Below are 14,484 nucleotides of genomic sequence, written 5' to 3'. Positions count from 1 at the left end.
ATCACGCACGACCCTGTTCGACAACTAGATAGGCATCCATCGGGAGTGGTTTCAGCGGTATTCGTTCGTCTGTAGTCGGTGGTGGTTGATGTTGAGCTGGTACGTGACCCCTGTCAGGCAGTGTCCTGGTATCTTGACGCGAAGGTCTCGTAGATGGTTCTCGTAGAGCATTACAGAATTAGAAAATAAGATAAAATTAGCTTAATAAAGAGAATTCAACTCAAAGATAATTAGTCGTTCATTTGTGGAGTATTGGCCTCAGACGTGCTTTCGTTATTTTTAGCGATATTTGTACCTAGGGGAGTGCAATAGTTAAACAAAGTGACGGGGTACGAAATACCACGTCACAGTATGTACAAGGGTACAAGGGAAAAAATATGTATTTCAATTAGTGTATTTAAAAACACATCGTTTATACTTTATACTTTTTTAAAAAGTAATAATTAAAATTAAAATGTTTTGATCGCCGTCTGTTTTTCTGGATCGGGAAAGATTTTACGATATTCCGAGATCCATGAACAACAGATTTATGTGAAAAAAGAATTTTTTGCGTTCATGGGGACAACTCAAAAACATAATGACTGAAGTAGTCTGAAAATCCCATGTTATTCAAATGAAAAACAAAACGAGCTTACAGGCACGTCTTCTAATTGGACTACAGCGCTCCGTTTTCGCACACATTTTTTTAAATTTATTTCAAACGTGTCTAGGGGGCGCACTTATCGGAATTCGTCAACACCCCAAATAAGGACCACCCTAATATATATATATATATATTGTAACGTGGCATTTTTGATGCCCGTTACAAGGGGCTCCTTGAACCCTGGGCGGAACCAAAATTTAGGAATTTCCGAAATTGAGTCGCGAAGTTTTTGCAAAAGAGCGCCAGGACTAGAGTCACGCATCCGAAACTACGAGAGGGGACACCTTAGCGAATAGCGTAAGATATTTCAGGTTTTTTTTGTTTTTTTTATTTTTCGAGCTACAACGGCACAGGCAAGAAGTCGACACCGAATTCGAGGGAATTGCGAAGTGGCGGACTAGCGACAATTGCGAAGGAAGGATGTCGAGGCTGCGGAGGGGGAGCCGACGCAGATCCCCGCATCGCGGGAATCCAAGGTGGACGCGATTCCCGCTGGCGGCCGGCGCGCCGCAGCCTCTCCCCCTTCACCCCGCCAACAATTGACCGGCGAACATGCGACGGATCGACTAGCGACGAGGGAGCACCACGCTCACCGCCAAGATGTCATAGAGCTGCGCGGAGGACGAGATTGCGATCTAGCTTTAAGTTCTGCGCAGCGATGCTATGGAAGGTGCGTGTCGAGTTGCGCGATCGACGAAATCGATGACGCATCGATTATTGCGTATTCTTGTGGGTATGACGTCACGTATGGGATGGCGTATCGAGATCCGTATTGCGCCAGGTAGTAGGTTTTTGAAACCACTCTAGTTCTGGCAGTCGTGGTAAGTAGTCACGTTTTGGGGAGTTTCACGAAGTAATGGAGTCGCCCAAAAATCGCGAGGGGAATGGAAAGGGGCTTGCAAGGATGTAGAAGGTAAGCGCTGCTTCTATCCCCGCGATTGAATTTTGAGCATAATTGCGAAAAGGCTTGCCGAGTAACGGATAGCCGTTTTGGATTTGCGTTGTAGAAAAGTACTCGAAGTTCTTTTGCCGATTCTTTTGCTTGATGACCGTAGCCTGAGTACGCGTGTTGGAGTAGAGTAAATTTTGAGTTCCTGAGAAAGTTGAGTAGAGTCGCGGGTTTTAGTTGAGTCTCTCTCATGTGTGAAATCAAGTATAGCCGAATTTCGCTGTACCGGGTCGAGCCGCGTTATCGGGGTTTTCAGTGTCACCTCTCGAGTAGGTCGGGAAGTGCCGAATTGGAGTGCTCGGATTAGCGGGTAACGTTTTGGAGGATTCTGAAAAGATTTGATTTCGGATGCGTTGCGATAGCGTATAGTTTAGGTTACGTTTAGTTGCGCCTGCATTGAGTTCCGTACCCGTTAGTTAAGATAATGTAGATTGAGTTGCGTTACTTTGGGCTTGTGTTTAGTTGAAGTTAAATGTAGTGGTGCTTGCGCTTAGTTAAGTTGCCGTTTAGTTAAGATAGTGTTTAGTCGAGTTGAGGTGATGCATAGTCGAAATCGCCGTTGCGTTGAGCAGCAGTTGAGACGAGAAGTTTGAGCATTGAGTTTTGGTTGCGTTTAAAATACAGTAACGTTTGCGGATTCGTTTAGATTTAGGGCAGCTCGCGGTAGCGTCGAAGCTCCAAGTCGGGTGAGATCTCGAGTGAGATTGAGGACACCGTCTGTTCGGTAGCCCGACGGCGCACCGTCGAATAATTAGTTTTAGTTTCGTTTCGAGCAATAATCGCCATGAAGAACAAATGGCGAATTTGCAAATTAAGAATTGCGTATGAGGATTTTGTGATCGTTGAGTGACGTTTTAGTTAGGGAGCCGCGAGCTCATTAGAGTAAGAAATAGAGTAGGTTACGTGTAATTTTCTGTTCAATTTTAGACTCGCGATGACCGACTTTTGGATTATCTTTTTTTTTGTTTTGTATCACCGCTATTGGGAAATATGAGATTTTATTTTACTTCTGTTAAGTAGCGTGTGTATTTCGAGTGTCTCTCTCTCTCTCCAAAAATTACCCCTTCCCTCTCCGCGGTACTGAGCTATCGAACATATTCCCGAGGAATAGCGCAATAATGATTTCGAGGCGTGTTAATCACGCCAGGCGCCCAACAAAACTTCGCGATATTGTTTTAGATCCAGGGTACATCGTGCACGCCAAATTATTGTGCACGCGGTAAGTTCTCGGTCATTTTCTTCGAGTGATCGAGGAGCGGGAAAAATCCACGTCACAATTTATATATTATATAAATTTATATATATTTATATATTATCTATTGGGATTGGGATTCTATATCGTGCGTCACAATTTGTATATTATATAAATTTATATATATTTATACATTATATATTGGGACACGTATTACGTATCCGAGCTCCAGTCGTAGTCACTATTTCCACAAAGTTCGCAATCCTTCCCGCTAAACCGAGCATCTACGCACAGTAACACGCGACCTCCACGAGAGATGACCCTTTTAACATACGCAGACTCGACGAGACCCCGTGCAGCGGAATTTGGCCACACTCAATTTCGAACCGAAATTGTTCCCCACTCGAAACCGTGACTCTACGCGAGACTTTACAGGGATCAACTTGACTCTACGCGTTATCGCGAAAACTCAGGCTACGGTCATCATCAAGGAGATCGGCAAACAAATTTCGAGCGCTAGTCTAACTCAAGGATTAAGTGGGCCGACCGTTTACCAGTGTGCCAATCTAACTTGCGCTCGAAATATGCTCGCAAAGAATTACAAACGCTTACCGCTCCGCAGCCACACGAGGGATTCCCCGACCCCAGTTTCCGCCATCGTACACAATTTCTTTTTTTGTTTTTGTTAACTTCTACTCGCTACTATTGCACCCACCGCGTAACGTCGCCAGGACTCAAGTGACGAGTCCTGCAAATCGCAGCCGTAATTCGAACATGCCCCGAACATAAGCGCTATCCGTAGTCAAAATTCTCCCGATCTAATTGGGGTTCTCGTTACGAAATTGTTACAGCCTAGCGTATCGCTGTCGCGGGGTGTTGGTTGGCTGGCCAGTCTCTGGTACCCCGTAGCTCGACAGTGGCGTGGTGACGACTTCGCGAGGGCACCTGTCGTCAGTTGGGCGATGGGGGGGGGGGGGGGGGGGGGGGGGCTATGACTCGCTGGCCACCAACGGGAATCTCGTCCGCCTTGGGTTCCCTCGCTGCAGAGCTCTCCGTCGACGCTCTCTCCGTAGCCTCGCGTGAGGCCCTCCTTTCGTCGCGATCCACCGCGATTGCCATCCGGTAACGTCGTTCGAATTTGCTGCCGATCCCCTGTCTGAGGCCGCATTTACTCGCTACCCAAAAAAAAAAATAAACAAAAATCCTGAAAAGTCGTATTCGCTAGACCGACTATGGTCCCCTCTCAGAGTCTCGGATGCGTTACCGTTGTGCTGGCGCTCTTTTTTTGAAATGAGCCGCGGTCTGCTCCGCGGGCTCCCTAGGTTTACGTTCTGTCTAGAGTTCGGGGAGCCGTGTGGAACGCGCAGTAAAAATGCCACGTTACAATATATGGATCAGTTGATCTTACACGGAGTACTCAGGTATGTTCTGTGTTCAGCACATGCAAATCCGAGTTGTGAGGATGTTAAAAATATGTATTTACAAAAAAATTGACTACTATCGAACTGTATAAATCAAGTTTTATTCAGCAACGTATCAAAATATTTTTTAGCCCATATAAAACTTTCATTTAATAACCCAGCATAATTTAACACATAATAAACACTTGTATGTAGAAAAACGAATAACAAAACAAGACTCTAGAAAATATTGCTTATAATAAGCGTTAGTCTTAATTATATGCTTGGAAATTATCGGTACGGTACTATTATATTATATTGTAATGTTTTAAGACGTTGCAGAATAAATATGAATTCGCGAGCTTTTTTTTTAGTGGGTCAAATTAAAGGCGCAAATAAAATGTTATGGAAAAGCTTTAATAGCAGAGAACATGTTTCTAGTTTAAAGTCTAAAGAAACAAGACTGGTTTTACAATAATATTGGTTGACGCAGCAACCTTATTCTTTTTAAAGACATAAGAGGTTTATAAACTTCTCTTATCTATGATGACTACTAGATCATTAAAAGGGGGTAAGACGGGTGATTTCACCCTTTGTAACAATATTAATTTATAAGTATCACAAATTAGAGTTTTCTGCTTTTGACTTTGCATCAATTTAGGAACCTTATACCACTGCTACTTCCTTCTTTGGCTTTTACTTGCTTACTTGCTGTTTGCCTTATTTATCAAATACGACTTTTTTTCTTCAAGCTTCTTGTAAATGGATTTCCGCTAGCTTTTCCTGTTATCTTCTTCTTCTCTTAGCTGTTTTACGCTTTGAAACATACTTTGTGCCAACTGTATCTGTTCAGTCAACACCCAAATTGCCCGGGCGAAGCGAAGTTCGGCTTACTCGCAGCAAGAAGGCAGCACTAAGCAGAGCATAGATCACCCGCCAATCGATAGCCAATCAATGAATTTATAGTTCAAATTCATTGTCTCTTGCGCATTTCGCTATTCTCTGACGTCATTCGCTATGAATTTTCTTATTGGCTCTTAGCTTTGGGACATGTTGAGTCTTCCTCTCGGGGAAGAAGACGCGATTTCTAACGGTTTCCGCCATTATTGTACTTTCGGCTACCTCTAGTTCACCTCGTGTTCTTTTTCTTGCCGCTAATTCTTCTAATTCTTTGGCTACCTCTAGTTCACCTCGTGTTCTTTTCTTGCCGCTAATTCTTCTAATTCTTTAGCTACTGATAACAACAATTACTGTGTGAGAATTCGCTTTAAAGCAATTATTAAACTAATTGTGATCTTGGGTGCATTCGCTACCACGTGTTGCTCTTGGCATTGTATATATCGGGTAATTCGCTAACTGTATATAGTGTGTCCAATAAATCTTGTTATATTTTTTTTTGCTAAATTTAGTGCGCGCAGTTTTTTATTGTGACGACCTGTACCAAACCAGATCCCGAGTCTCCTCTATTGTTACTCGCTAAAACAGTATCTCTGTCGTATGCTTCTTTCCAAACGCCTTTATAAGTCTGTCTTTTGCTTCAGTGAACAATTCATTAGCCAATTTTATCTGTATCTTTTCTTCCTGGTCAGCACTTTTAAATTCTGTTTCAAGTTCTTTGAGTTTTTTCCTGGATTATTCCATTTTCTCCCTTAAAGCACTTTTCTTTTAAATTTGTCGTTTTTCTGCATTTCTTTTAATTTTTTCTTTCTCTGCTGCAAGTATTAGTTTCTTCATCATTGTAATATCTTGGATCGGAGAGAGGAATCAATACACAGGTTTACAAGAAGACAACTTTATTTCAACTGACTAACTATCACACTCTTCGGCTTTCGTACTCTCTTCTCCCACTCACTCTCTTACGTATACATCTCTACGTATATAGGTATAACGCGTGCCCGTATATACATCCCTAATCTCCGCGGTACAACACGCACGCGTCGTACGTACACTACAATCATGGAAACTAATTCTGGTTTATTTTGAAATCTCTTTATGCCACCCTTAATATATATTTTAGCATTCAACGTTCTCAATGACATTGCCGTTTTGTTTTGGGTGAGGATTCTACCAGAAGATGAAAACCCTCTTTCAATATCAGCACTTCCATGAGAAAGTGGAAGACTGGCTTTGACAACCTTACTAATATTTGGGTTTTTCTTGTTCCCTCAATCCAGTTTTAAGTTTCACGATTTCTCCCCAGAAGTGATCGATACGTTGAGATTTGTAATCAGGTAACTTTTCCATGGCAAGTATTTTCCATTCATCAGCTAACTTGATACTGGATATTTCTAATGGCAAGATATCTACTATTTCTTGTATGCTTCGAATGGATGCTTCTTTTTCTATTGCTTCGGGCTGTAGACATCAGCAGTGCTTGGTAACTGTTCCAACAGAGAGACAGGTTTTATTGAAAATGTGCTTTGCAGCTCCCAGATAATGAATCCGACCTTTTTTTAAAAAGAATACACGATCGACTTCAGGAAGGGATTTCAAAATGTCCTAAACTTTGCTAGTACAATATACTCCAGCAACAGACAGTAAATTCTTCTGAAGAAACGGATCATTTTCGTTTGATAGATTTGCAAGGACGTGTGTTTTGCAAATCCTTCCAGCCAGGGTATGAAAAAGCAGCTTCAACTCGTCATATATGATGTGAATCAATTGTTCTTGACATTGATATTTTCGTGTGAAACTTTGATGAACATCAGCCGATTCGATAACAAAAGATATTTCTGCTTTCAACGTGGGATTCTTCAAAGTAGTTGCTATATCGTTTCCATGCTTTAAAGGTAATTGTTTTTGTTTCGGTACTACTTTTCTAAAAAACTCACAAATTGCTTCCCATTGTTCAAGCAGTCAGCGTGTAGAGTTGTGTAAAGTCATCTATCTCGATGGAACATGTTTGATGAATCGATGAGATGGAACACTACATTTCTGTTGAATGTCTGTACAATCTTCCCAGCACACTGGCCACCCATCAAAATAGTAAAAAAACTCGTATTGCAAGTTGACTAACATTCTGCCCCGATTGTTCGAGACCTTTCAAAAAAGCGTTGTGCACGATGTGGATGTTGCATGTTCTGATATTAGGTATGCCTTTGTTCGTTTCAATTTTCACATGTTCGTTTACTAATCTATAAACTTTCTTGTTGACACTTGGTCCATCGCTACCCAGCATGAGTAATCAATGAACGGGAAGACCAGCATTGTCCCGTACTTTATAAATTGATTCTCCGAGATTTTCGGCTTGAGCTTGCACAAGACAAAACGTTTCCAAATAATGGATTACAACTTGTTCCTCGGTATCTGATCAATAGCGTAGTGCTACCTGCAACTCTTTCTTGCTTTCATTATTGGTCGGCTCATTGTATATTAGTGTGTACCAAGCAGCCGAACAGTCTTCCAAAATTATTTCACGAAAGTACGGCCCAAGAGCTTCCGTGATTACATACTTAAGGTGCCTTTGAAGACGCGTGAAGTCCAATGCGGCTCCCTTCTGATAAAGCCATATTTGTCGGGCTATAGAGAGTAAAAGGGGGGTAGAGGGAACGTCTAGTCACGTGACTGGCTCGAGACGCCAGAGCATTAGGCAAAGTAGCGCGAGAAAACGGCAGTTGATAACGAAAGAGAGAAGTGATCGGTCGGCCGAGCGAGCGAGACCGTGGAAGTAAAATATTTGTAAGAGTAAAGTAACGCGAGAATTTATATTACGTCGTATTGTGAAATTATAAGTCAATACTTTGTAGGTCTGTAATAATAAGCCTCCCTCAATTTAAATAAATAAAGATTGAAATATTATTTTGTTTAAAACTTCCAACGCGGTAATGCAGAGCAGAGTACCAAGGTACCTCCGTACACCGCTAGGTGGTGCAGCGCGCATCTTCTAACCAAGTTGAATAGTAGAAACCTGCATAGAAGACGCCCGTTACATTGTGAAAATTTGTGAATTTTTCACAACAATGCTCATCAACATCGCAATTTATTAACGATCAATCTTCTGAAGATAAATCTTTTGTATTCGATTTTTTTGATGTATCGATTTTTCCAAAATCAATTCGAATCGATTCTGAGAATCGATCTCTTGCTTGAGATCGCCCATCCCTAGTGTTTAGTTATGAATTAGCTAACTGCTGTTTCAAGTCATTTCTCTTGTGATATTTTTCACTTTACTGCAACGAGTTATGCAATAGATCTCTTGAAAACACGAAGATTATTCAATCATTTCTGTAACTTATTATTATTTGCATAAGCAATAAATATTTGAAATAATATGTATACGTGCCAACCTCTCGTTGGATAAACGTATCCTGATCTCATCAACCACGCGAAACTCATACGGGCTTCCATTTATATTCCTCGCACGTCAGAACATCAGAACGTTGAAGTGCAAGCGGCCTGGTCCCAACGAAGTGCAGAGTGGGGGGCCATAGCACGCGAGGGGCATAGACTTAAGTCCCGCCCACTCTTCCCCTTGGCTGCCGGGCTTGAGTCGCGTGGGAAGCCAAAGTTCCCGCGCGAGCTCGGTAGACAACGTCCTTTTTATTCAAATTAATCGACACGAACAGTGAAATGTGGTCAGCAAAGGTCACTGAATGGGTGAAAGACTCAATATTTTTAATGTCCGATTTTATATAAAAATTGTCTATACAAGTGCCACCTTCACATGTTGGGTTTGATCTTGTGACACCGTTAAAATATGGAATACATCCGCAATTTAGGAAATTAGTTAGAAATCTATCAGTTATTTCATCCGGACTAATCAAGTTTATATTAAAGTCACCAGCCATGACATGATTAGTATTCTTTTTGCTGCTACTAATATAGCACTTGACAGCATCAACATAGTCAGTTTCATTTATATCATATGATCTATATGTTCCAGTCACTTTTATCACTTTACCTTTTTTAACTTTTACTATTGTTGATAGAAATTTAATTCCATTTATTTTCTCAACGATCACGGAATGATCTATACATCTTCTTACATAAACAATGACACCATCTGCTTTATTCACATGACTATAGTAGATAGGATATGAGAGTTCTAAATTAAAAAATACCCATGATATTGCTACCGGCGGTTAACATACATGACCAGGGTGGCCACCCGTCTGGAAAACCGGGAAAACCGGAAAATGTCAGGGAATTTTGTATGTCAGGGAAAAGTCAGAGAAATGTCAGGTCATTTTTTGGTTGGTCAGGGACTTTTTATAGAACTCACGGATTTAAAAACCTTGGTCCATAAAATTGAGATGCTATCACCGCATCGTCACAATTTTTCTTCTCTTCTTATTGACGATTATAAGCTTAGTTGCTGATTGTCACATGAATTCAGTAGTACGAGCAGACAACGGTTTGATTTATCTATGACCGTCACTGTGTGTGGAGACGCAAGTTCACCGACGCCTAATAGTCTAGAAAAAACGAAGCCTCAGATTTTTGACAATAACTCAAAAAGTAAAAGCGCTAGCGAAAATTTTAAAAAGATTCTTAAAGAGGAGGAAATTTCCAATAAAAAAGTACAAGCACCCGGAATTCTATCTTCAGTATTAATAATTTTAATTTAACGCTGAACATAGGGCTCTGCGCAACTGTTACGGCATAGACGCGCCGCGTCTGGACAGTACACCGCATAAAATAATTGTTCTGCTGTATTAAATATCAATTTAAAAATTTGGATAAATTGTGGTGTATTCTTAACGCTTAAAAGAAAAATGTCCCGTTGGAAAAAAATTTTTAAGTTTATTTTCAAAAAGTTACACATTCGTTAATTAATCACAATTCTTCGAACCGCGATTTTCATTGCAAACAGCATAAATGTTGAATAATAGCTCTAAAAATATTTCGCTTCTTGGAGCTCCTTCTTAAATATATACTTAAGAAGACCAAGCAAATGGAAATTTTCATTTTTTTTCAACTTTGAAAAATCATAATCAACGGAATGAACAACTTTTAAAAACTTTTATAACTTTATATATTTGGCCATACTTTACCTAGGTTACTATAGTTTTTAGTGATTTCTGCACAAATTGTGCAACAAAATTTTAGGGAAAAATAATGATTTTAGTCAGGGAAAAGCGGGAAATGTCAGGGAATTCCGTGAGCGGAATTGAGTGACCACCCTGATGACGTCACCAGTATAATCGCCCGATTTTGCCGTGTGACGAGCGGCCAATTTGATACTAGCCATTTTGATTTTTGCTGAACCGGATGAGCAGCCATTTTGATTTTTGCTTAGCCGGATGAGCAGACATTTTGATTTTTTATCGTTAGACAGTTTGATAATGTGATTTTTTGCTTGGCCGAATGAGTAGCCGTTTTGATTTTTTCACCGTCACCCGTAAACTTTCACGCTAATAGTTTGCACACAGGGCGAAAAATAACATTTTCCACATACTTCGAATACATTCTTTTGTGTTAACCGACCGGATGGCGACACCACAATCAGATAGGCCGGGAATGTTGATGACGATCCGTAAACTTTCACGCTAATAGCTTACCCCCAGGGCGAAAAATGATATTTTCGACCTACCATTTTGATTTTTTCACTGTCACCCGTAAACTTCCACGCTAATAGTTTACCCCCAGGGCGAAAAATAATATTTTACACATACTTCGAATACATTCTTTTGTGGTAATTGACCGGATGGCGCAATTAGATGGGCCGGGAATGTTGATGATGATTCGTAAACTTTCACTTTCAAGAATTTATTGTGGGGGAAGAGTGTGGTTGGTTGGTATATAAATCGCGAGCTCATTCAACACGTTATCTTGTTCTCATAATTTTCCTATTGTGAACTTCAGTATCCATAGTACCTCAAATTTATGAAATCTACATCGAACGTGATGGATGTAAATAAAATCAACCTCGTCTGTCACCTAAACTGACATCTAAAACAGATAATAATATTCAATATCGAAAGAAAACATATGAATTAAACCAGTTCAGTATTTTTCTCAGGCCTACATCTGCTCATGAAATTGAGAAACTCATTAATAACTTAAAGATGAAATCTGGTGGAGTTGATAATATTAATAGTAAGGTTTTAAAATGTTTAAATAATAAAATTAGTGGTCCACTTGAACATATATTTAATATTTGTTTTAATAAAGGCATCTGGCCGAGTGCTTTGAAAGCCGCGGAAATAATTCCAGTTTTTAAAACTGGTGATTAATATAAGCCATCAAACTATAGACCAATTTCGATAATTTTTTGAAAAAATGATCTTGACCTTGTAGTATACGTGTTGTTGTAGGATCTTGGAAATGTAGGTTATTAATTTAACAACAAGTTCTAGTTGTCAACGTTTCGCCTCTAATTGGAGTCATCCTCAGGACAATTTAATGCATCTATTGAAAACATCTGATTGTAATACATTGTTGGTACCGTCGGAACAACATTATGATATATGATAAGTGTTAGAAATGTGTAACATCGCCAATCACTCCGATGCTGTCAATCATAGATAAGACATCTAAAATTAAAGCGAAATTTATATTAAATTAATCAAGGATACGATGGCGTAGGCAGTTCGACGACCTCTTCATCATATGGTTAAGAACGACCTTCTCACTTATCTCACATTTTTTATACCTCTAATCACTCCTCTGTTCTTATCTATGTTCAATCGGCACAAGAAACGGATTACTTTATTTACTCATTGTCCTTCAGCTCTCTTTCGTCAATGTTTTTATAACAAAGTTTTATTATATTCGAAAAATTTGACTGTTTGTTTTTAATCATCAACAAGGTATTCGAACGACCTTCTTATTTACGGGATGTGAACGACCTCCCACACATCTCACACGTTTATATACATATTTGTTTACTCTCTTCTTCTCATCCTCTCTCATTCTCCACAAGTAAAGGGTTTATATTCCCCCCGGCCACTGTCTCCAACTCCTGACAGTAACGATCTTTGACAGAGTAGTTGCTTTTTGACCAGACCATCTTTTAACCATCAATAAAATATGGAGACAGAAGATAAAGAAAGTGAGAAAAAAGTGACAATAAACATCTAAACTGTATTATTATTTTATCGAAATTACTTCTCACCGTTTGTAACATTTGACTACTTTATATAAGGTTAGTGTTCCTTTGTTTCTATATAGACAATTTGGTTAATTTTATTATTATTGTAATTTCTTATCATGTACCATAATGTTATTCCGACGGTACCAACAATGTATTATAATCAGATGTTTTCAATAGATGCATTAAATTGTCCTGAGGATGACTCCAATTAGAGTCGAAACGTTGACAACTAAAACTTGATGCTAAATTATTGACCTACATTTCCAAGATCCTACAACAACAATTTCCTTAATATCCAATGTTGCTAAAATAATGGAAAAAATAGTATATGCAAGATTAATTAATTTTGTAAACAAACATAAAATTATATCTGATAGGCAGTACGGTTTTGTCAAGAACAGAGGTACTAAAGATGCGATCAACTTTGTTACTGAATATATATACAAAAAAGTAGACACTAATTGCCCAACTGCGATAGCTTTTCTGGATTTGGCAAAAGCCTCTGATACTGTTAACCATTCAATTTCGCTTAATAAATTAGAAGCGTATGGAATAAGAGGTTGTGTTTTGGAGCTGATTAGAAGCTACCTTAGTGATAGATAGATAGATTTATTAGAGGCTAGGGATCCAGAAGTCAATGACTAGAGTTTCCGTATAGCCTAGTGAGCCTAGTGAGAGATATCAATGCGTTAAAATAGATGATAAGTTAAGTAAACGGATGCTTGTTAAAGTAGGAGTGCCCCAGGGTACTATCCTAGGTCCACTGTTGTGTATTTTATATATCAATGATATTTTCAAAGTTGTCCCAATCGGGTCTCTTGTTTCATATGCAGATGACACAGCGGTGTTGTGCTCTGGGAAAAAATGGGAATGATGTTAGATTAAAACTTAATAATTGGCTAAGGAATTTGAATCTATGGTTGTGTACAAATCAATTATCACTCAATACACGGCTCTACAAAAAAAATTTTGTTCTTCGTCCCAAAGTTTATTTTATGATTTTCTGGTTAATTATGAACAAAAACGAAAAGAAAATACCTTTTTTGGTATAGAGTTTGCTTTTGTAATAGTTATAGTAAAAATACTAATTTTTAAATTTTTTATAAATTTTAATTATTTTTAACACATTCAGAAATACCGCGGGGTTTTTGTTGGTCCGCAAATCAAACAGATTTTCGCCGATGAAAAATTTCCAACGTTGCTGAATCGTACTCAAAAAGCGAGCTGGAACAGTTTCAAAGCAGTCGTTTCTGGATTTTTGGAAAATAACAAAGCTGAAAACTACAAAAAGCTACTTGAGGATATGCTAAAAAATTTTAAGGCCATGGGCTGCAGGATGTCATTAAAAGTACATATGCTGCATGCTCATTTAGATAAATTTAAAATCAACATGGGAGCGTACTCAGAAGAGCAAGGAGAACGTTTTCATCAGGACATTTTGAGCTTCGGACAACGTTATCAAGGCCAATACAATGAAAACATGATGGGAGACTATATTTGGGGTTTATTAAGAGAAAGTACTTACGAACATGAAAGAAAAAGTAAAAGCGTGCACTTTAAAATTATTTTCTACTTTTTAGTAACTCATTTTGATAGTGAAACTTAATAAAAATAATAAAAATGTTTATTTAAATGGTTTCATCTTTAATTGATAATTAAAACCACAGATTTTGAAAAATATCGTTCAATCGGTCTCCTAAATACAAAAGCAAACTTTTTCATGCTATATATTTTTTTTCGTCTAATTACGAACTAAAGAATCGAAATTCAATACTTTAAAGTCTAGGTAAAATTTTGTGTTGACCCGTGATATTGATAAGTCTTCTTTCATCACCTTTGGTTGTTACGTAGACAGTATACCAAGTGAATTTGAACTAAATATCGATAATAAAAAGTTTTTACGAGTGCAATATTATAAATATCTGGGTTCAATTATTGATAGTCATATAAAATCGGACTATCACATAATAGAGCTATCAAAAAAATCAAAATATTTCATTTTTCTATTTCATAGAATAAGTAGTTTCATGAATAAGCAAACGCTAAAAATAATATATCATGCCCTTATAGAAAGCATTATAAACTATGGAATAACGGCGTGGGGAAGTGCTTATAATAATATATTCAATTCCATCTTGGCCAATCAGAGGAAAATTATTAATAAAATAGGCGAAAATATTGATAGTATACTTGACATAAGTAAAACCTATATTCTCAGTGCATTGTTAATGTTTTATGAACAATGCAAAGTTGAATATGGAAAAG

At 38.5% G+C, this 14,484-nt stretch overlaps 1 protein-coding gene and 1 long non-coding RNA gene across 6 annotated transcripts in view; one reads left to right on the top strand and one right to left on the bottom strand.

Moving 5' to 3' along the window:
• Positions 1-14,484, top strand: part of LOC124308743 (GTP-binding protein Di-Ras2) — a 310,047-nt gene that overhangs the window by 177,302 nt on the left and 118,261 nt on the right. The gene's annotated exons all lie outside the window — the stretch shown is intronic.
• On the bottom strand, positions 696-9,887 carry LOC124308745 (uncharacterized). The gene is made up of 3 exons (XR_006909078.1): positions 9,753-9,887; positions 3,845-3,849; positions 696-706 (listed from the first exon to the last, which is right to left on the bottom strand). It is a non-coding gene; the product is annotated as an uncharacterized LOC124308745 (long non-coding RNA).

This window comes from Neodiprion virginianus, chromosome 7 (assembly GCF_021901495.1).
Source record: "Neodiprion virginianus isolate iyNeoVirg1 chromosome 7, iyNeoVirg1.1, whole genome shotgun sequence".
NCBI lineage: Eukaryota > Metazoa > Arthropoda > Insecta > Hymenoptera > Diprionidae > Neodiprion > Neodiprion virginianus.
Note: the sequence above shows the minus strand (reverse complement) of the source record. Positions and strands in the feature narration are given on the sequence as shown.